The sequence below is a fragment of the Nicotiana tomentosiformis genome, chromosome 8, assembly GCF_000390325.3.
Source record: "Nicotiana tomentosiformis chromosome 8, ASM39032v3, whole genome shotgun sequence".
Lineage (NCBI taxonomy): Eukaryota > Viridiplantae > Streptophyta > Magnoliopsida > Solanales > Solanaceae > Nicotiana > Nicotiana tomentosiformis.
The window spans coordinates 70,150,073-70,175,550 of NC_090819.1; positions in this window are offsets into that span (position 1 = coordinate 70,150,073).

Here is a 25,478-nt window from a genome sequence, read left to right on the forward strand (position 1 = left end):
GACCATGACATACTGCATTCATTCTTTTCTTGTCAATGAGTATGATTTGCTCCTATCTTACCCATATCCACTCGGCATCATCCACTTTTGCTTCTTGAATGACCCTTAAAGATTGTATTTCGAACTCTGCTGCTATCACAACTTCAGTGCCATATACTAACGTGTAAGGTGTTGCCCTAGTGGACGTTCTCATGTTGGTTCGATATCCCAGTAAAGCAAAAGGTAGTTTCTCGTGCCATTGCCTATGATTGTCCGCTATCTTCTGTAGAATTCACTTGATATTCTTGTTGGCTACCTCGACTGCCCCGTTCATTGGTGGACTGTAGGTTGTGGAATTGCGGTGGATGATTCTAAATTTATTGCAGATTTCTCTCATGAGGTCGCTGTTGAGGTTAGCAGCATTGTTAGTAATGATAGACTCCATTATCCCAAATCTGCAGATGATATTATTTCAGACAAAATTTGCCACTACCTTCTTTGTGACGGCCTTGTAAGTAGATGCCTCGACCCATTTGGTGAAATAGTCGATCGCTACCAAGATGAAACAATGTCTGTTTGATGTTGAGAGCTCTATGGGTCCACTCACGTCCATGCCCTAAGCGGCGAAAGACCAGGGTTAACCCATTATGTTTAACTCATTCGGTGGAACCCGAATGAAATCCCCGTGAATCAAACACTGGTGACATTTCTGCACATAGTGGATACTTTCGCTTTCCATAGTCATCCAAAAGTATCCAACTTTTAAAATTTTCTTGCCTAATGTGATCCCGTTCATGTGGGATCCACACGTTCTTGCATGTATTTACTCCAATTGACTCAATGGCATCTATACAACTCAACAAACCTATGTTGGGGGTCCTCCAGTACAGGACTTCCCCGTTGAGGAAAAGGCTGTTTGCCAGCCTCCTGAGGGTTTGCTTTTGACCATTAGTAGCATCCTCCGGGTATTCTCTAGATGCGAGGAATCTTTTGATGTTGTGATACCATGGTTTACCATCTGGTTCTTCAGCTACATGGACGCAATTGGCATGCTGCTCCCTGATCTCCATCTTGATAGGGTCGATGTAGTTCTTTTCGTGATGCTGGATCATAGATGATATGGTTGCAAGGTGTCGGCAAACTCATTCTGAATCATGGGGAGGGGACGTGCTTGAACTCAATCTCTATGAACTTCTTGCACAACGCTTTCACACAGTGCAGGTATGGAAGTTTCTTGACATTCTTGGTGGACCATTCTCCTTGAACTTGGTGTATCAACAGATCGGAATCTCCTATGACCAAAAGTTCTTTGATATTCATTTCGACTACCATTTTAATCAGAAGTATGCATGCTTCGTATTCAACCATATTATTAGTTCAAGATAATATTATATTTCCCGAAACTGGATAGTGTTGTCCACATTCTGAAATTAGGACTGCCCCTATTCCGACTTCTTTGAAGTTTGCTGCTCCATCAAAAAACATTCTCCACCCAAGGTATGATTCTGCAATATCTTCTCCAGCAAATAATACTTCTTCATCGGGGAAATACATGGTAAGTAGTTCGTTATCCCAATCCACCAAATTTTTTGTAAGGTGGTCGGTTAAAGCTTGTCCTTTGATAGCCTTTTCGGTTATGTACACAATATCAAATTCGCTAAGGAGAATTTTTGATTTAGCTATCTTTCCGGTATGCATTGGCTTCTGGAAGATGTACTTGAGTGGGTCGAGTTGAGGTATTAGATGTGTGGTGCATGCCGACATGTAATGCCTTAGTTTCTAAGCATTCCAAGTTAGAGCACAACAAGTGCATTCTTTCAGAGTATACTTGGCCTTTCATGGCGTGAACTTCTTACCTAAGTAGTAGATAGCCTACTCCTTTCTCCCAGTTTCATCATCCTGTCCCAATACACAACCGGAGGCATTATTCAAGAATGACAAATAGAGAAAAAATGGCTTCCCTGGTTCGGGGGAACCAACACTGGTGAGTTAGAGAGATACTCTTTGATTCTGTCGAAGGCTTTCTAGCACTCTCCTATCCATTTGGTGGCAGCATATTTCTTCAATAGATTGAAAATGGGTTCACAGATTACTGTGGATTGGGCTATGAAGCGACTGATGTAATTCAATCTACCCAGAAAACACATGAGATCTTCGTTGCTCTTCGGTGGCGGTAATTCCTGAATGGCCTTAATTTTTGATGGGTCCAGTTCTATCCTATTCCTGCTTACAATGAAGCCAAGCAGGTTTCTAGCGGGGACTCCGAAAGCGCACTTTGTTGGGTTTAGCTCCAGATTGTACCTTCGCACGTGTTCGAAAATTTTTCTCAAATTGTCCAATTGCTCAGAACTCTTTCGAGACGTTATGATGACATCATCCACATACACTTCAATCTCCTTATGAATCATGTCGTGAAAGAGGGTCATCATGGCCCTCATGTAGGTGGCGCCAGCGTTCTTGAGACTGAATGGCATAACTCTATAATAGTAGACCCCCCAAGGTGTGGTGAAAGTCGTCTTCTTTGCAGCATCCTCATGCATCAACATTTGGTGGTACCCAACAAAACAGTACATAAACGACTGAAGTTCATGCTTCGCGCAATTGTCACTGAAGATGTGGATATTTGGCAGAGGGAAATCGTCCTTAGGACTAGCTTTGTTGAGATCTCACTAGTCTACACATATTCTGATCTTTCCGTCTTTCTTGGGTACTGGGATGATGTTTGCCAACCAGCTTGGATAATTGGTGATCCTTACCAAATTTGTTTCTATCTATTTGGTCACTTCTTCCTCTATCCTCGAACTTAAATCAAGTTTGAATTTTCTAGGTTTTTGCTTGATCGGTCATCTGGTAGGATCAGTGGGTAGCTGATGCGAGACAATGTCAGTACTTAATCCCGGCATGTCATCATAGAACCACGCAAATACATCGATTTGCTGTCAGAGGAGATCTACCATATTATCCTTCTGCTCGGCTTCTAGGTGAATGCTAATTCGGGTTTCTTTTATGTTTTCTTCACTTCCAAGATTGACCACTTCTGTTTCTTCGAGGTTGGGATTTTTTCTAACTCTCAAACTGCTCGATCTCCTGCGGGATATTGTCGGGCATCATGCTCTCGTCATACTCCTCATAATCCGGGTCGTTACGCTCAACGGTTTCGTTACATGTAATAATCGTGGAACGCGGGATTTTAGCGGTTTGTTTACAGAAAATAAAAACTAAGTATAAATATGCGATAAATAAATTTGCAATTTTTAAGAAAATGATTCTTTTTATTTCATTAAAAAGGCAACATCTTAAGCGTTCACAAGAGGCAAGTGACAAAAAGGTACAAACACGATGCATGCCTCAATTGACTGTGCTCTTTCCAAAAGAAAACCTTTACATTTCCATACTACAAAGACTCCCGGCGAACCAAAGATGGACTGGCGGTTTAATTCTGCAGCTCTTCCCCTAGTTTGGCATCCCTGATAGTCGGTGTCTTGTTGGATGTCTCTTCACATCATTCATCAATCATATTCACGAATAATTTTACCATCCCGTCGATGATATTATCTTCAGGTACTGAACTCTGTCCTGGACTTGCAACATGCTCTGGCACAAAAACCTTTTTCCTGGAGCGAACGATGTGAGCTTTCCCTTTTAGAGGCTGATATCCTATGTTAGCCCTTCCTTTCTGTCCATTGTGCTTAATTGGTTATGTGATTCCGTTTGACTTGGCTCCTAGCCCTGTTCCTGGCCTGTATCCATATTTCATTATCTTCCTCATAGCTATCTTGGATCTATACGGCGACTGCAAATTTTGTTTAGTCTTTTCCATCTCAGTGGTCTACATGATTTCCACCACATGGAAAGAGACTCCATTTACCCCTTCAATGAATGGAATAACACACTCCAGATAAGCAGAGTGACCCCACTCGCCGTGAAACATGATCTCCTGGCATCTCCACTCAAATTTAATGCATTGGTGCAAAGTGGATGGCACGAACCTTGTCATATGTATCCAGGGCATGCCCAGTAGAAAGTTGTCAGAAAAGGAGATGTCCATTACTTGAAACAATATGGGGAATTCGACCGGACCGATCTGCAAGGCTAAATAAATTTCTCTAATAACATCCTTTTGTGAACCATCAAAGTCTCTCACTCTTACGCGGCTTTCCTTGACTTCCCTCAAATAAATTACCCACTCCTGTAGGGTAGAGATTAGACAAATATTGACTCCTGACCCTCCATCGACCAACACTCGACACACCATTTTGTCCCCGTATTTCACAGTGATATGAAGAGCCTTGTTATGACTTGCGCCTTCGACAGGAAGTTTGTCTCTTCCCAAAGTGATCATGTTTGCTTCGACCATTTTTCCAATTGACGCGCGAGTCCTTCGCTAGTGGTGCTACTTGGTTCACTTACCCCACTTAGTACCTCCAATAGGGCATCCTTATGACTGCCAGGAATCATTAATAGATCAATGATTGATATCTGTGCTGTAGTTTTCTTCAGCTGATCCTCCATAGAATACTCTTTGCTTCACATTCTTTTCCAAAACTCGGCGGCTTCTAGGTCTGTTATATTCCTTATTTGAATTTGCGCTCTCCCCGAATTTCCATGATTGACCTCTTCAGGAGCGTAGAATCTCCCAGACCTAGTCATACCTGGGCTTCAACAGAGTCTGTCATTTTGGCCTTTCCCTTTTGTTGGTACGTCCATGCGACAATTTTGTATTCCCGAATTTCTTCATCTCTTGTGGCAGCGGTAGGTTGCTATGGATAAGTTTGAACCATCATTGTAGGCCTCAGTTGTAATGTAATCATTGGAGCTCTTTGAGGAGGGATCATAGTAGCTTTCGCATTTGCAATAGTGACAATTGTCCCTTTTAGGCCATACTCTTCGTCCAATGTAATCATGTTAGCTCCCTAGTTTCGGTGGTTTGGAAGTGGATTGTATTCACATTGGGTGGTACCGGAGTGCACTGGATGGATCCTCTCTTGATCAGGGTTTCAATCTCATTTTTTAGCTTGAAACAATCTTCAGTATCATGCCTAGGTACATTAGAATGGTACACACATCTTTTAGCTGCATCAAAATACTTAGAGGGATGTTCAAGAACCCTTCCTTCGAGTGGGTGTATTAATCCTGCTCTTCTCAATCTCTCAAAAAATTGGACAAAAGGTTTTACAATTAGGGTATAATTTCTAGTTCCCCTTTATTCAAAGTTTGGATGCGGGCGTGGTCCATAAGCAGGTCGATTTTGGTGAGTAGTGATTTAGATAGGAGAATATGGTCGTTGTGGGTTCTTGTTATTGTTGGCTCGAGGAGGGTTGTATTATGGTTGAGGGTTGTAATATGGTTGGGTATTATAGACTGGAGCGTAAGTGGGTGGTGGTGGATGGTTGTTTGTGGAATAAGAAGCATTTCCATGATGTGAGTGCGACTGCAAATCCTTCCTCTTTCTTCTTCTTTCCGCTACCGATTGACCGTGACTGGATGGCCTTGCTGGCCACTTGCAGTGCTGTCATGGATTGTACTTTACTAGATTATATACCTTCTTCTAAGAAATCTCCCATCTTGATTAGCTCGGGGAATTTTTATCCCATCATTCCCATCATCTTTTCAAAGTATATTCCCTCTTGGGCTATGATGAAATATTTGGTTAATTCACTATCGTCCAGTGGAGGTTGCGCCCTGGCAGATTCTGACCTCCACGGGAGAGTATATTTTTCGAATGACTCAGATGGTTTTTTTTGCAGATTCACCAGTGCGAACCGATCATGAGTGATATCTGTATTAAATCAAAAATGATTCATGAATTCCTCTGCCATATCTTGCCACGTTCTCCAATTTCGCGGATAATGTCGTGTATACCAGGTGAGTGCTTCTCCCATCAAACTTCTTATAAATACCTTTATCCTTAGCTTCTCGTTCCTCCCCACTCCGACTAACTTGTCACAATATGCCCTCAAATGTGCGTGAGGATTACCCCTACTGGCATATCCACATCTGGATGAATACATAGATCCTCGTAGTCCAAACTTTCACTTCCCCGGGTAACTTGGAGGCTCTTTATTTGCATTCTCAATATTCTCAACTGCTCAGATATTGATTCTTCTTCCTTACGCCTGGCTCATTTCTTCATCTTGGCATATTGGTCAACCTCATAAGGCATCATGACTGTGATAGGTGTTGTAAAGGTAGGTTCAGAAATGGCATATACAGGGGGAACATACCGCTCATGGGTGGCAGCTTGTGCCACAGGTATGTGCTGGTTGGTAGTAAACATGACCCCGTCACGAGGAGGGGTGTGAGTTGCATTGGTAGTGATAGGTAGGTTTTGTGGTGTCTGAGTGTGTTGTGGTACGTAAGGAGTGTGAATAGGGGGATTTGGTGGGTTAGTTGGGGTCACCAGAGGTATAACTTGAGTGGTAGGAGCTCAGGTTGGGGTTTTGTTGTTTTGGGGTGATGTGGAAGGAAAATGGTTAAGGAGTGAATCCAAAGAAGGGAATCGAGGTGGTTGGGGAAGTGTTGACACGGCCAGGTGCGCTAGTTCCCTAATATGCTTTACCTCCTCCCTTAAAGACTCCATTTCCTGGGCCATCCAAGCCATGTGTTCATCATTCCTAGTGTTGTCATTTTCCCCCGATCACCCGGGATGTCGGCTATGACCAGAGTATGTTCAACTGGGTCTTCTGCGGCTGACATCTTTCCCTTTAATGTCAAATTGTATGGTGGCTCCGCCAGTTTTGGTTGACACAAAACAACTTTCTTTCTTTTGGGGGATAATAATAAAGCAAAAAAAGAAGAAGAAAGAAATGAAAAGGGAACAAGAGTCAGTTTCTCCATTTTATATGAGCAGGAAATCATATAGAGCATATAATTCGCGCATTACAGCCAACGTGTTTCCTAAAATTCGTAGGGGCCTCTAATTGCAAGAGGTAGGCCTAATTCGCAGTCATCATGTTCGGCAGGTGGTACCATATGGTCAACGGTTCTTGGGAATACTTGACGATGCATTGAAGTGGTTACGAGGTAATGTGGCAGGATCTCATGGTAAGTCTGCAAAACAACCACTGCGTCCTCTAACCAGGCAATACCCTCTCTTCTTGGCCGGACCGGCTCTTCCTCCTCGTTGATCTAGATGTAATACTCTGGAGTGCACCACGAGGTTTGACTCATTGGCATTGTGACCAAGCCGTTCCAATCTTCTTGGAGCCTTCTTATCATTGGGATTGGAATCTATCCGTTGTACTCATCTTCGTATAGCATTGTCCTTGTCTATAGAGGTACATCTTGGATCATCCCGAACTATTTGATGACCCACAGAGGTGAGTATGTTTGAATACCTTCAAGTCTGATCAACTCGATCCGGTATTTATGAGAAGTACTCAAGATTTCTCTTCCACTCAACCAGGATTGTTTCTAGTTGATCCATTCCCCGCTCAGGTTTGTCAGCATTTCCCTCCAATCTTCTTGTCCATATGGGGATACCCAATGTCTCATTCTTTCATTGTGGCTATGGATCATATTGCTGACGCCCACAAAGTAGTCGATGGTGGCCTCTCGCTGGATGAAATTTTCGGTAGCCCAGATTTGAAGCAGCAAGTTACAACCCTTAAATAAGTCATACCCTCATGCACATGCAGAAAAATCCCTCAGCATTTCAGCCAGGACCATCGGTACCAAAGTAGCATGAAGGTTGCCACGGAAGGTCGCCAGAACCATTTGTAATAAGTTGATGTTGATCCGACCCCTTCTCTGTGGGAAGACCAATAGTCCCAACAGTGTCATTGAGAAAGTAATAGGCCTAAGACACTCCCACATCGCTTGGTCACATTGAAATTCCCCTTAATACCATCTGTAGCAATCTGTCAAACAACTGGTCGAGGCTTACCCCTCCGTCCTCGGTACTTCTGAGGCTCCTAATGTTGGAGAGGCCTAAGGCATTCAAGAACCTGTAGCCGGGCATAATAACTGGAAATACTGGATTTCTTCCGTTGAATGGCAGCTTTGTGAAACTTGTGACTTCTTCCAATGTTGGTAATAACTCACATGCAACAAATTTTAATACCACCTTAGCCGGATCTTAAAATTCGATGAACAAGCGAGTGAGCACCCTGTCTGCTCGGATGTTCAGCAATGCGGTTAATGCCCCCAGGTGCATCCGAACTTCATCTCCGTATTCCCGATGAATATTCTTTCAAAACTGTTTCATTTTATGTGGGGCTCCCATTACCATGACGACCTTAGGGATGTTTCGGTTGATTTCCATTTTTATGAGGTGGGTAAAAAAAGGATATTTGGGTAAGTGTTTGCTTGGGATCTTTGAGTGTCTTGTCAAGTTTGTTTGTCTTTCCACAGAAGTCATGTCGTTGAGTGCATGACCCATTGACACTAGGGTGGCTTTCCTAATTGTGTGTCGGTGCCAAGGACCGACTCACCTAAGGTTAATGCAGTATGACCTATTTTACTAGAGTAGAGTGTTTCCTACTTTTAAATCGGACTTAAGGCTACAAGAAGTTATGTTAGTTGACCTGACAAATCCATTCTCTAAAACTAGAGAGTTTTGAAAAGAAGGTTCGGAGAGGTGTAAAAGACAACCCTCGCGTGCCATTGTGTATGATAGTGTATGTCCAAGAATCGATAGAAAAAATACGATGATAGTGTATATAAAGCAGTAACGGACAAGGGTGTAACACCAATAAGCACGATAATTATAAAGAGCAAATAAAACAAGTAAGCTACCTCATTTTATAATCAACCAAAAATGTGATGATAGTGTCCTTTAATTATAAAATGAGGCTACTTATGGTGTATATTGCTAGATTTTTAGGTACAACGAGTCTTGAAAAGAGTTGAGATCAAATGGAGTGGAATTGAGCAAAAATGGTTGAACATGTGCAAAACTGCTCCTAGTGATCTAGCACCTGCGTGAGAATTATTGCTTCAGCGAACATAGACTAATTTAAGGGATCGGTTATTTATACTATACTGAATTACTATTAAAAGCATGGCTTACTATATATATCGAGGGAGGGTATATAGAAAGGGATGTAAGACTTGAGAAGGGTATTAGTTTATAAAGGGTGTTTAAAGGTGCGTTGCAAGAGTTTTGAAATATGTACTTGACAAAACTTGTGAAAAGAGGTTAAGTCGTGAATATAGTTGATTTAGGAGATAGGTATTCATGTAATTCTAAAAGATGTTTGTGAGAAATGAAGCTAAGATATATCTTGGTTCGAAGATTTAAAGAAAGGACATTTTGTTGAAAAATTCCTTAAGGCAACAACTCTTCGCTCTTTGCGAAAATTTTGATTATAGTAACTTGCAATTCAGATTAGATTCACTTTTTTCGAAAATGAGACTGCTATTTTTTCGGTATTGAGTTCTAGGCTTCAAAAATCTTTTACGGAAATGGCAAAGTGAGTCAGATCATAGAGATGAAAGGAGTAAATTATAATTAGCGAAGTGAAGATTAAATACTAACTAATTTCCTTTTAAATCTTAAATTATTTAAAGCTTACCTATGTCTCATATGATATTGAAGCATGAAGATAAAGGACATGTTTTAATATATGAGTGTTAAATACATGATAACAAAATATGATAATGCGACAAGGCAGTAGGTAAAAGTAACGAAGCAATAAACTAGATTAAGGAAGCAATAAATAATAACGAAGGAAATGAGGGAAAGAAGATTGGTCTATGATGATTTGGCCTCTAGAAGGTAGGCCCAATAATTGAGAGATACGGCTACAATGACTGGACTCTCTAGAAAAACGCAATAAGGCTGGGACTTGGGCTTGAGTTCCTTAGGAACTCCGCAAACGCAAATGTGTAGATGTACAAAAGGGAAAGAAGGTCATAAGACACAAGCTCCATATATTTAACATATTCAACCATATCTGAAACATATACAAATAAACGACTGGAATAAGAAAATATCAACATTTCAAAGACTATGGGAAATTATACTAATGTGGTAGTCATACATAGCAAATAATTTACATTGAAAATATTTCATTGTCATTAAACACTAAATTCCCTAAATCAAAAGTGTCAAAGAATTAAGGGCTAAGGAGGAAGTTCTACTCAAGGTCAATGCCCTCTTTGAATCCCCCGACATTTCAAATTACCCAAGGGACTCAAGGCCCAAGGGAATGCTTGTGCCATTAAAGGCAGCCCAACCTAAAGTTAAACTCTACTCGTAAATACCCTTAACCACTAACAACATTCTTTTCCTTATGGTTTTAAATGCGAATGAGGCACTTTCAATGTGAACAAAATGTTACAGCATCCTTACCACAAAAATATAACTTCCTTCCTAATTTAAGAACAAAAAGACTACTTTTGACATCAAATAAGGGGATATATATCATGTAAACATAAAGATTTAACTTTAGAACACATATAAGAGAGAAATAAAGTCCCATACTGTTACAAGGGCAAATCATTAAGGAAAACACATTCAAAGAGAAAGTGGGGAATACAGAATTTATAGCAACACAGGAGATGCAGACACTCCTGCCCCGGAAAGCTAACTGTGAACAGCCTAGTTTGTTACTAACACATGCATGGATTAATAACGCTACATAGAACTTTAAAGATCATCAGTAAAAATTCTGACAAAACAGTTATGGCTGCATTTTTATAGAGGTTATTAAATATGTCAGGAACAAGATTAAACTCTTAACATGACTACAAGTCCACAAATTTTAAACATGGGATCCCCAAGGACTCAACATAGTCATATTCCTAACAGTATTAACCTTAAAACAAGTCATCATGTTCAGACAGTATCAACAAAGGACCTCATAAGGTTTAAGGATCAAGTTCAATTTCAAATTAACAATAGGGAATGGATTGAGTGCACTTTAAGCCAAGAACATGAAGTCAAATAGGGACCACACAGTATTCAATCGATTACACATAGACATTTCAAGTGAAGTTATGACTACATACAGACAGGGGAGCTTTGCACATTACATGATCAAGTTAAACATGTCAATGAAGAGGGGAAATTAGAGGTAAAGAAAGCATTGTATCAGAACAAATTTAACTCAGACATAAGTCTAGCTTAGTATCTAACTTTGAAGTAGTCATGCCTAAGCTTTTGAAAATTATCACTTTACTATAACATAATAAGTAAGTCCTACTTTTATGGAAGATAACTTAATGATAGATGCATATAAGCTTCACAAAACCAACAGTAGTTTAAAGGGAGAGAAATTAGGAATGTACTGACCTTTTGAGGGTAGCAGACCAAACGAGGATATCTCTTAGTTGCTTAAGACCTCAGAAGCTTCATGCTTGAAGTAGTGGCAGTACTTAGAAAACGAAAGAAGAAAGTAGTAAGGAACCCTAAGTTTTTTAATCTCAAAATTACTCTCTTAGACTACTGTATAGGTGTTTTTCAGTGTTAGGTTCATGTGTTGGTGAGAACACTAAAGGCCCCCTACTTATAGTACCATTAATTGCTTAGAGTTTCACAGATTCAAAATACAGTAGTGGAAGATGAGGAAAGACAGATGATGATAGCGAGGAGGGTGAAATTAGACTGAAAACGGAAGGAAAACGATGAAGAGATTTACCTGAGAGGAGGAATCAATCATTGAAGGAAATATACCAATAGACAAATCCTAAAACCCAAAGGTCACTGCGTTTGACCTATGGGTATAGGATTCTCCTGATGAATCTATGAAGAAGTTCCATACATGCTCCGATTTGATGGAGCATAAGCGTATTTGAACGATTTGAAGTTGCAACCTTAAACTAGGGTACCAAATTTTAGGTATTTTGAAATTGGATGACAAAACAGGGAAGAAATCTGCAGGATTCGCGGTTGTGGAAGACAAAACAAAAGCATGATTTCATGGTCGATTTGTAACCTTGCAGTGATTTGTGTAAGGTTTTCGGAGATTGATATGATTGAAGGTTTGAGAGAAAAGAGACAAAAGGGTAAAGAGAGGCGGCCGGTCTTAGAAGCAAACGATTTAGTGTTAGGGGTGTCTCAGAGTTAAAATTGAGATATTTGATTCGGGTCGTTGGATCATTTGATAAACGACCCTGATTTTTAGGGAGATGAGAATTTTATAAAATGCCAAAATTGAAGTGCGTTGGATTCCTCTAATCAGGCTGTTGAGATTAAGTCTTGATAAAATTAAAAAATAATAAGGAAATAAGGATTAAACACGGTCCATTGATGAGATAGATCAATGGTCCAAATTCATTATGCTTTCTTTGTGAGTGAGAGAGGCGAGTGACGTGGCAAGCACTGATTGGTCTAATGAGAGTGTCCCCGATTTCCAAGATGGAAAGAGATGGGGTGTTTGGACTAGGTATTTTCGAACATGAGCTTGCACATTGGGCTGAGATTAATTTAATGAATGGCCATTGTGTAATTAATTAAGGAATTGCAATTGTAGCCTTTTAGTTTTTAAGACGTCTAAAAATTGATCAAATTAAACTTAATTAATTTCCAATAAAATGTAGAAAAATTATAATTATTAAAAATACTATTAATTATTATAATTATTTGTGAAATACATTATCTTCTAAATTATGACACTAACTTCGAATTACTAACATAGTGACCTATTTAACTAAAATTGAGAAATAATTCATAGCAACACAAGAGATGCAGACACTCCTGCCCCGGAAAAGTAACTGTGAACTGCCTAGTTTGTTACTAACACATGCATGGATTAATAACGCTACATAGAACTTTAAAGATCATCAGTAAAAATTCTAACAAAACAGTTATGGCTACATTTTTATAGAGGTTATTAAATATGTCAGGAACAAGATTAAAAAATTTTTAAACATGGGATCCCCAAGGACTCAACATAGTCATATTCCTAACAGTATTAACCTTAAAACAAGTCATCATGTTCAGACAGTATCAACAAAGGACCTCATAAGGTTTAAGGATCAAGTTCAATTTTAAATTAACAACAGGGAATGGATTGAGTGCACTTTAAGCCAAGAACATGAAGTCAAATAGGGACCACACAGTATTCAATCGATTACACATAGACATTTCAAGTGAAGTTATGACTACATACAGACAGGGGAGCTTTGCACATTACATGATCAAGTTAAACATGTCAATGAAGAGGGGGAATTAGAGGTAAAGAAAGCATTGTATCATAATAAGTTTAACTCAGACATAAGTCTAGCTTAGTATCTAACTTTGCAGTAGTCATGCCTAAGCTTTTGAAAATTATCACTTTACTATAACAGAATAAGTAAGTCCTACTTGTATGGAAGATAACTTAATGATAGATGCATATAAGCTTCACAGAACCAACAGTAGTTTAAAGGGAGAGAAATTAGGAATGTACTGACCTTTTTGAGGGTAGCAGACCAAACGAGGATATCTCTTAATTTCTTAAGACCTCAGAAGCTTCATGCTCGAAGTAGTGGCAGTACTTAGAAAATGAAAGAAGAATAAGGAACCCTAAGTTTTTTAATCTCAAAATTACTCTCTTAGACTACTTTATAGGTGTTTTTCAGTGTTAGGTTCGTGTGTTGGTGAGAACACCAAAGAGCCCCTACTTATAGTGCCATTAATTGCTTAGAGTTTCACGGATTCAAAATGCAGTAGTGGAAGATGATGGAAGACGGATGATGACACTAAGGAGGGTGAAATTAGATTGAAAACGGAAAGAAAACGATGAAGAGATTTACCTGAGAGGAGGAATCGATCATTGAAGGCAATATAACAACAGACATCCTAAAACCCAGAGGTCACTGCGTTTGACCTATGGGTATAGAATTCTCCTGATGAATCTATGAAGAAGATCCATACATACTCCGATTTGACGGAGCATAAGTGTATTTGAACGATTTGAAGTTGCAACCTTAAACTAGGATTCCAAGTTTTAGGTGTTTTGAAATTGAATGACAAAATGGGGAAGAAATCTGCAGGATTCGCGGCTGTGGAAGACAAAAAAAGCATTATTTCATGGTCGATTTGTAACCTTGCACGGATTTGTGTAAGGTTTTCGGAGATTTATATGATTGAAGGTTTGAGAGAAGAGAGACAAAAGGGGAAAGAGAGGCGGCCGGTCTTCGAAGCAAATAATTTAGGGTTAGGGGTGTCTCAGAGTTAAAATTGGGAGATTGGATTCGGGTCGTTGGATCATTTGATAAACGACCCTGATTTTTAGGGAGATGAGAATTTTATAAAATGCTAAAATGCCAAAATTGAAGAGCGTTGGATTTCTCTAATCAGGCTGTTGAGATTAAGTCTTGATAAGATTAAAAAATAATAAGGAAATAAAGATTAAACACGGTCCATTGATGAGATCGATCAATGGTCCAAATTTATTATGCTTTCTTTGTTAGTGAGAGAGGCGAGTGACGTGGCAAGCACTGATTGGTCTAAGGAGAGTGTCCCGGATTTCCAAGATGGAAAGAGATGGGGTATTTGGACTAGGTATTTTCGAACATGGGCTTGCACATTGGGTTAAGATTAATTTAATAAATGGCCATTGTGTAATTAATTAAGGAATTGTAATTATAGCTTTTTAGTTTTTAAGACTTCTAAAAATTGGTCAAATTAAACTTAATTAATTTCCAATAAAATGTAGAAACATTATAATTATCAAAAATACTATTAATTATTGTAATTATTTGTGAAATACATTATCTTCTAAATTATGACACTAACTTCAAATTATTATCATAGTGGCCTATTTAACTAAAATTGAGAAATAATTCATAGCAACACAAGAGATGCAGACACTCCTGCCCTTGAAAACTAACTGTGAACTGCCTAGTTTGTTACTAACACATGCATGGATTAATAATGCTACATAGAAATTTAAAGATCATCAGTAAAAATTCTGACAAAACAGTTTTGGCTGCATTTTTATAGAGGTTATTAAATATGTCACGAACAAGATTAAACTCTTAGCATGACTACAAGTCCACAAATTTTAAACATGGGATCCCCAAGGACTCAACATAGTCATATTCCTAACAGTATTAACCTTAAAACAAGTCATCATGTTCAGACAATATCAACAAAGGACCTCATAAGGTTTAAGGATCAAGTTCAATTTCAAATTAACAATAGGGAATGGACTGAGTGCACTTTAAGCCAAGAACATGAAGTCAAATAGGGACCACACAGTATTCAATCGATTACACATAGACATTTCAAGTGAAGTTATGACTACATACAGACAGGGGAGCTTTGCACATTACATGATCAAGTTAAACATGTCAATGAAGAGGGGGAATTAGAGGTAAAGAAAGCATTGTATCAGAACAAGTTTAACTCAGACATAAGTCTAGCTTAGTAGCTAACTTTGAAGTAGTCATGCCTAAGCTTTTGAAAATTAGCACTTTACTATAACAGAATAAGTAAGTCCTACTTTTATGGAAGATAACTTAATGATAGATGCATATAAGCTTCAAAAAACCAACAGTAGTTTAAAGGGAGAGAAATTAGGAATGTACTGACCTTTTTGAGGGTAGCAGACCACACGAGGATATCTCTTAGTTGCTTAAGACCTCAGAAGCTTCATGCTCGAAGTAGTGGCAGTACTTAGAAAACGAAAAAAGAAAGTAGTAAGGAACCCTAAGTTTTTTAATCTCAAAATTACTCTCTTAGACTACTGTATAGGTGTTTTTCAGTGTTAGGTTCGTGTGTTGGTAAGAACACTAAAGGCCCCCTACTTATAGTGCATTTAATTGCTTAGAGTTTCACAGATTCAAAATGCAGTAGTGAAAGATGACGAAAGACGGATGATGATAGCAAGGAGGGTGAAATTAGATTGAAAACGGAAGGAAAATGATGAAGAGATTTACCTGAGAGGAGGAATTGATCATTGAAGCCAATATACCAATAGACAAATCCTAAAACCCAGAGGTCACTGCGTTTGATCTATGGGTATAGAATTCTCCTGATGAATCTATGAAGAAGTTCCATACATGCTCCGATTTGACGGAGCATAAGCGTATTTGAACGATTTGAAGTTTGAACCTTAAACTAGGGTACCAAATTTTAGGTGTTTTGAAATTGAATGACAAAACAGGGAAGAAATCTGCAGGATTCGTGGCTGTGGAAGACAAAAAAAAAAAAGAACATGATTTCATGGTCGATTTGTAACCTTGCACGGATTTGTGTAAGGTTTTCGGAGATTGATATGATTTAAGGTTTGAGAGAAGAGAGACAAAAGGGGAAAGAGAGGCGGCCGGTCTTAGAAGCAAATGATTTAGGGTTAGGTGTGTCTCAGAGTTAAAATTGGGAGATTGGATTCGGGTCGTTAGATCATTTGATAAACGACCCTGATTTTTAGGGAGATGAGAATTTTATAAAATACTAAAATGCCAAAATTGAAGAGCGTTGGATTTCTCTAATACTATTAATTATTGTAATTATTTGTGAAATACATTATCTTCTAAATTATGACACTAACTTCGAATTATTAACATAGTGACCTATTTAACTAAAATTGAGAAATATTTCATAGCAACACATGAGATGCAGACACTCCTGCCCCGGAAAACTAACTGTGAACTGCCTAGTTTGTTACTAACACATGCATGGACTAATAACGCTACATAGAACTTTAAAGATCATCAGTAAAAATTCTGACAAAACAGTTATGGCTGCATTTTTATAGAGGTTATTAAATATGTCAGGAACAAGATTAAACTCTTAACATGACTACAAGTCCACAAATTTTAAACATGGGATCCCCAAGGACTCAACATAGTCATATTCCTAACATTATTAACCTTAAAACAAGTCATCATGTTCAGACAGTATCAACAAAAGACCTCATAAGGTTTAAGGATAAAGTTCAATTTCAAATTAACAATAGGTAATGGACTGAGTGCACTTTAAGCCAAGAACATGAAGTCAAATAGGGACCACACAGTATTCAATCGATTACACATAGACATTTCAAGTGAAGTTATGACTACATACAGTCAGGGGAGCTTTGCACATTACATGATCAAGTTAAACATGTCAATGAAGAGGGGGAATTAGAGGTAAAGAAAGCATTGTATCAGAACAAGTTTAACTCATACACAATCTAGCTTAGTATCTAACTTTAAAGTAGTCATGCCTAAGCTTTTGAAAATTATCACTTTACTATAACATAATAAGTAAGTCCTACTTTTATTAAAGATAACTTAATGATAGATGCATATAAGCTTCACAAAACCCACAGTAGTTTAAAGGGAGAGAAATTAAGAATGTACTGGCCTTTTTGAGGGTAGCAGACCAAATAAGGATATCTCTTAGTTTCTTAAGACCTCAGAAGCTTCATGCTCGAAGTAGTGGCAGTACTTAGAAAACGAAAGAAGAAAGTAGTAAGGAACCCTAAGTTTTTTAATCTCAAAATTACTCTCTTAGACTACTGTATACGTGTTTTTCAGTGTTAGGTTCGTGTGTTGGTGAGAACACCAAAGGGACCCTACTTATAGTGCCATTAATTGCTTAGAGTTTCAGAGATTCAAAATGCAATAGTGGAAGATGACGGAAGACGGATGATGATAGCAAGGAGGGTGAAATAAGACTAAAAACAGAAGGAAAACGATGAAGAGATTTACCTGAGAGGAGGAATCGATCATTGAAGGCAATATACCAACCGACAAATCATTAAACCCAGAGGTCACTGCGTTTGACCTATGGGTATAGAATTCTCCTGATGAATCTATGAAGAAATTCCATACATACTCCGATTTGACGGAGCATAAGCGTATTTGAACGATTTGAAGTTGCAACCTTAAACTAGGGTTCCAAGTTTTAGGAATTTTGAAATTGAATGACAAAACGGGGAAGTAATCTGTAGGATTCGCGGCTGTGGAAGACAAAAAAAAAAGCATGATTTTATGGTCGATTTGTAACCTTGCACGGATTTGTGTAAGGTTTTCGGAGATTGACATGATTAAACGTTTGACAGAAGAGAGACAAAAGGGGAAAGAGAGGCGGCCGATCTTAGAAGCAAATGATTTAGGGTTAGGGGTGTCTTAGAGTTAAAATTGAGAGATTGGATTCGTGTCGTTGGATCATTTGATCAACGACCCTGATTTTTAGGGAGATGAGAATTTTATAAAATACTAAAATGCCAAAATTGAAGAGCGTTGGATTTCTCTAATCAGGCGGTTGAGATTAAGTCTTGATAAGATTAAAAAATAATAAGGAAATGAAGATTAAACACGGTCCATTGATGAGATAGATCAATGGTCCAGATTCATTATGCTTTCTTTGTGAGTGAGAGAGGCGAGTGACGTGGCGAGCACTGATTGTCTAAGGAGAGTGTCCCGGATTTCCATGATGGAAAGAGATGGGGTGTTTGGACTAGGTATTTTCGAACATGGGCTTGCACATTGGGCTGAGATTAATTTAATAAATGGCCATTGTATAATTAATTAAGGAATTGCAATTGTAGCCTTTTAGTTTTTAAGACTTTTTAAAATTGATCAAACTAAACTTAATTAATTTCCAATAAAATGTAGAAACATTATAATTATCAAAAATACTATTAATTATTGTAATTATTTATGAAATACATTATCTTCTAAATTATGACACTAACTTCGAATTATTAACATAGTGAACTATTTAACTAAAATTGAGAAATAATTCATTCAATTAATTATAAAACCTATGTGGTGTTTTTAAAGTTATTTTAATAGTCTAAAAATTATGAGTATATTTGTAATTACATAATACTGATACTAAGTTAGAAATTTCAAAACTACTAATACCTAGTTAATTTTGTAAAATAAGTATTTATCGATAGAAAATACTTTCAAAACATTCATCGTAAATTATTAATTATAAATAAATTAATTTTAAAAGGGATGATAAAAATTGGCCGTAAAGAGTACCCAATAAATATCAAGCCTAACTCGGGTAGAGTAGTGACGAAACCAGGTCAAGACACCCACTAGACATAAAAACTGTGCAAGATATAACATAAAGCTAACAATAGAAAGAACATCAATGTAAGACTAACAACAGAAAGATTATTGATTTACAGCCAACAATGAGAGTAATAGAAGCACAATTAGCACCAAAAAGTAAAGGGGTATAAGGCAGCAACATATCCAGAACACAAAGGAGATATGAATGAACTCAATATTAGGAAAAATAGATGACAACCCAATTATTTAAATCGTTCTCAACGTATGGATTTGCAACAAGAATTACCCTAAGGCACCATACGACGTAACCACAAATCATGAGTCAAATTTCCAAATCCTCACGCCTGACCATTCGTGCCCACAATAACAATCACCTTTACATGGCAAAGCCCACGTGCTACCATGTACATTATATCCATGTCAAATATCAGTTAGATCTATCGAGGGGTATATTTAAACACAATAAACCATAATAACAATCTGGAATAAAGTAAGGTGTCAAAGGTGATAATGAGCTTATTTTAGAAATAGAATAAAGTAAAATATGTACAAGTTATACCAAATAGAGTATCATATGGGTTTAGTTTACAAACCAATAAAATAAGTAAAAATATCGTGTTGAAACAAACTAAAACATCAGTTAAATTAATGAATTAAATATTACTTTTGTTAAAAGTAAAACGTGATAACAATTTAAGTAAAGTAAACATCAATAAGGGGATAAATATAATTTTAAAGTCCAACTACTAAATTAAAAATACCATAACCATTTAAAATAATAAAGCACCGAGTTTTATTTTAAAAGTCATCTTAGTAAAGCAACTTAATAATTTTTTTATTTAAAATCGCTAGGTCACCAACAACTTAACTGAATATGAAATAATGACCCCAGACACGTAAATTCACCTTGACAATAAGTTTACCAAGAAATAACAGAGGCACAGATTGACATGTTCAAGCAACACAACAAATCACGTAAAATGCATGGCTCACACAAGTAGTCACTATCGTTCCATTACTTAGAATATCAACAGTCAACCAAATGCGATAAAAACTACAAGTGAAATGATTTAAAAAATAACAATAACCGTTCAACCGATAAACCTGTCTAACATAGAATGCACAATGAGAATCGCAACCGAGAATAACTTTACTGTCACAAATGATTACAATATATCATTCTGTTACGGCGTGCAACCCGATCCCACATATATCATATCATCCGTCCTTATCGCTCCATATCATATATTTTCATATCATTCCAATATTGTTGCGGTATGGAACCCGATCCCCAAACAATATGAATTAAACAAACAAAATACAACCAACTACAACGTATCACAAAAATTAAGCGCAATAACGATGCTAAACAAGGAAAGTCACAAGCGGAAGATAAGCTTAAATGATAACTCACAAAATCAAATAGCAAGTAATGATAAGTTATAAATAAAGGCACGGTTACCAAGAATTAATTAACATTTAAGGCATGTAACGGATAAGGCATGAATTCAACAAGTAATTACAATTAATAATCAAATCATATATGAGTTAACTTGACAATAAAATATAGAATATGTGCTAACAACTTCAAGTAAAGCACGTAAGAGCAAGCTTATCAATAGAAGATATAACATGAAATGACTACATCAACTAAATGCATTAAAGAATTTCAATAGTCAAAACTGGTCAAATACCACATATAAGTCTGTGTACACACTCGTCACCTCGTGTACACGTCTTGCACATAATTCAAATAGTACCTAACGAGCGCAAAACCGGCGTATAAACTTAGGCTCGCTAATCAAAGATTGTATAGTATTAAATCGTCTCCATATGGATTGGTTTCAATAATATTGTATTAATTCTTCAGCTTAACACTATCCAGGATAATCAACCTTTTGATTTATGCTCTTATTGATTACAAATAAATTACGATTATTAGTTGTAAGAAACGGATGATACCTGAATGATTAGTAAAAATAAAGGAATATCGATGAGAGAGGCAATGGTGATGACAAGATATGTGATATCAACTATTGTTATGGGTAACTCTATGCTAAATTCACTCTTAGCTTCTATTGATTCTGTCGATTTCAACAGATGATTGAGCTACTTCAAAGATTTCAAATCTTCTTCCGAATGAATTTGATTCCCTTAGATAGCCCAATAACAAGCCCTATGAATGTATGCACAAAAATAGTGAATGAATGATCCTTCGGAGAACATCTCTCGATTATTCTTCTGAACTGGGTAAACCAATAACTCCTTAAGATCTTTCGATTACCTAGAAGAGGCGTAAAATCAACCCAATTAAGATAACACAAAGCTAATAGCAGTAAACTTCTCTTTCGATTAAAGTAAGACTACAATAAACCTTGCAATTAAATTAAGAACTCGTTCAGGAAAGTCGGGCAATTAACATAGAGTAAAACCCAAAACAATGATTAATTTACAACATCCATCAACAATCCTAAGGAGAATTACTCCATAACGAAGAAAGTATTCAAAACGAAAGTACTAGAAGAAAAAGAAGATATTATAACTCCCAAATTCCACCCAATCTTTCGTATTGAGTGAATTTGATCGAGTATATCGATTTCCCATTGCTTCCTCCTTCTTCTCTCTTAAAAATTCCTTCTAAAACTCCAGATCCCCTCTTTTTGGACGAGTTGGGCTTCATATAGGTCAAGGAATGTCGCCCTCGGAATTATAATTTTAGCCTTGAAAAATATTTCCTTGGAGGGGCGTGCGCGGCCGCGCACTTGGGCAGGTGACCGTGCATCTGGCCACGAACATTTGAAAGTATCTACTTGACTTGCGCGTCCCAGTGCGCGGTCAGTGCACGACCGCGCACCTGCGCCATTTTCTACTCTCGTTTTATTTCTTCTTTTTAAGTGCGCGAACCTCTGTTGATCCTCGAACGAGCTCCCAATGTACTCCATAATCTTTTACTTGGACCCACCACTCTATATTACCTCAAAACGATTCCTAGCCCTATTGTAGCCCAAAATTCCTCCTGCAAAGCATAAAACAATTAGTCAAGGTAATTTACTACCATTTAGCACTCAAACATCAGTAAAGTACAGCAAATTAGAATGCAAATAGTGGCAAAAACACATAGTTATAGCCTACCATCAACACCCCACACCTGAACCATTGCTCGTCCTCGAGCAATCAAACCACAATTTACATAAATGCAACCTCACTAAGCGACTTCCCTTACTCATTACACCAAGAATATTTAAAATAGATTAAGAACAATAGTGTAACATCTTTACCTCAAGAATTGACTCCCAAGCACTACGTATGATTCACCACTTACTCATTTACTCTAACATAGAGATCAAGACTTAACTTTCCTTCGTGAAATAAGTGCCTTCACACAACAAAAGAGAGTAGTTCCACATGCAATGAAATTCAAGAACAATTAGGAACTCAAGATAAAAAGAATTCACTCACTCTCATAAATGACATTCATATGCCAAAAACAAAAATGCACTATCGGCTTGCCTGTAGTGTACTACTCTACTAATTAAGCTCATTCAATCAAGGATTAAGTATGACTTTTAACTGGTTGTAATGTAGGTTGTGGGACGGGTATGATACATTTAGATATAAGAGTGACTACACCTCCCTAAGTACTTTAATACATACACCTTAACAGTTAAAACCCCACTCTTATGTCACACCATAATCCACCTTTACATCAACATGCATTAACTCCCACTATTTAAGTATATTTGCATCAAGAGTCACCACTATTTTCTCAACTATACAAATCTCCTTTTGTTTTTTTTTTTTTTTTTAGTTCAGGTGACCCTTCCTTTTTCAAAATATTGCACCTTTCCCCTTGTTTAAATAGTTCCATTCAAAAGCCAACTCAACCACCCCACACTTTAACTTTTACACAGTTTGTGATAATTTTTCGTGCTCATGGGAGGTGAAAGGTTCAAATATATGTTCGATTCAAACAAAAGGGTAAGGCTTATAATGTGGTTACTAATAAAATAGGATTACATGCTCAAAGGGGTTAACAAAGATACATAACAATTAGGTGGTAAAAGTGTATCACTGGCTCAACAATGAAATACCTATATCATTTCTAAGACTGAACAAAACTACTATTTTACTTTGCAGACACACGGGGTGGGTTCTAGACATCTAATGCAGTGCACAAAATTATATTAAAAAACTGACACACACATGGCACATACTCACTCAGGATCGGACTGTCAAGATATTCTAGTCAAAGCAGTTAAGCAAAGTTAAGCAATAAATAATTTAAGGCACTTATACAAAAGTCAAAAACCTGAGCCTAAGCGTCACACTAATGCACTCACTATTCTCAAGGCGTAACAAAATCAAGAGACATTATTTTTATTCCAACTAATAGCACAAGGGTCCCATTTCTAAAAAAAACTAAACTAATTACACCCGGTTCAAATGAAACCCTTGGAAAAGAACCACGGCGCAAAGAAAAACCAAGGGGAAATTACTATACTAACTACACAAGAAAATCTTTTTGCAAGTTTTTTTTCTTTCGACTTTAATCCCTCAAGAAACCCGTCGAATGATATCCATTGTCGGAAAAAATTGAAAAATTTAAATATGTTTTTTTTTCAAACTAACAATACTCAACTAACAAAAGAAACAAAAACTAATATATATTACTACATACATACAAGATATATACAACATATCCCCACCCCACACTTTAAACGGTGGCATGTCCATATGTCACACAAAGAAAAATGTAAGGTAAAGAAAACTTCCATGATAGAGTCAGTCTGTGTCGGAGACAGTGCCGGGGTCCAGATGGCAAGCCTGGCCAAGCACACGCAACCATTCCATGATCTTTCGCTCAAACTTGGCATTTTGTGTAGCAATGGCATCCATTCAAGCTCCCAAGTCAGTGACAGAAGTATGCATCCCCGCCATTTCCTGCTCTAAGGCGCTCATTCTTGTGTCCTTTCTGATGACTGAGGTTCCCTCAAAAACCTGCTCATGTCAGGGTAAAGCAGCCACATCCTCAGCTTGCACTTCATTACCCTCTTCTGGTGCATCAGACTCATTACTATTCGCCTCAACATGTCCAACATGGTCCTTCCCATTTACTACTTTATTAGCTCGAAACTTTTGTTCCCTTTTCACTTTCCCATCCAAGTCCCTGCATTCCGGTACACATTCCTAACGACACAACCTTGTGATTAAGGATGGAAAGAAGAACCCATACCTTTGCACATGACAACGAATGAACATCTCACCATGAATAACCTTAGCCACATCGAAATCGTGGCCATTTAGAAAACAACATATCAGTGCAGCCGTGGGACCATTTACCTCAGTGGTATTGGAGGAGGGAAGCAGGCGGCTATTTATGATGTTGAGCCAACACTTCCCTTCAAAGGTCAGCGATGCCGAATGAAACGTCCGCCCCGGCGTAAGCCACACTACCTCCTTGTTGGGCACACAAATTTTTCTGATGAACAATTTCCACATAGGTGGTTCTCTGCTATATGTGTAATAGTAGTCTTCTGCATCAGGATTTTCCCAAAATAGTGGCAAATGGTAGGCCCTCTGAATGCCTCAACAAACGCATCCACACCCTTCTTTCGAACCATGCAGACGTGTTTAATATGTTCCAGGTAGTTTGCATAAAACCCCCGAACAACAATTAAATATGCTTTGTCTGGTTCATAAACAAATATCCCCAGGCCTCGCCGGACCAGTTCATGATACATATTTGGGCAGTCATTTTGGAGGGACCCCATATCGATTCCCCTCTACAGTCTTGGGTGACTTTTTACAGAAGTGTTCCTGGGCGGCACTGGATACGAACTTGTTACTATCAAATGGGCGAGAATTGGTAGAAACCCGCGCCGGGACGAGCCAGCTTGACCACTGGAGGAAGCACTTATGGCTCTTCATTTCTTGGATGGTGTCATACATGAAACAAATATCAACATCAGCTAAAAGCGCGATATGTGACCTAAGAGTGGCTACTCAGACTTACACCAGCACAGTTGGTCACAAAATTATATTCTCAAGTTGATTTGGGCATTTAAACAAACACCTGATGGGCCCAGTTCACCCATGATCCCAAATAACAAATCTTTAGCCCCCAATCTGACAAAAAGATCCACTAATGTCACACCCAACCCATCATGGTTAAATTTAACTAGTACCCCAACTCACAACATGTATAATTAAACATCGAGAGAAAAAAAAGAAACAAAAAAACTAACAAAAATCTACTGCAATTCAAGGCTAAGAAAGGAAAATAAACAAAATCAAGAGGGAAAAACATCTCACTTACCTGAGGGGAACTTGTGAGGCTTTGGGTAGGGGAGAAGAAGGAGTAAGATACTTCAACTGATGGTTGGGGTCTATTTAGGGAAGAGATGAGAGAAGGGGGTTGGGTTAGGCTTCTTTAGAAGAAGGGAAAAGGGGAGGAATTTGAGATTGGGGGCTTTTAGAAGGGAGGGTCGAATTTTGTGAAAGTAAGAAAAGGGTGGGGGACGGTTTAAACAAGAACTGAAAAACTAAAAAAATATTTATCTGTGCGCGGCCGCGCACGTGTGATAGTGAGGGGCCAAAAATGCGTGGCCATGTGC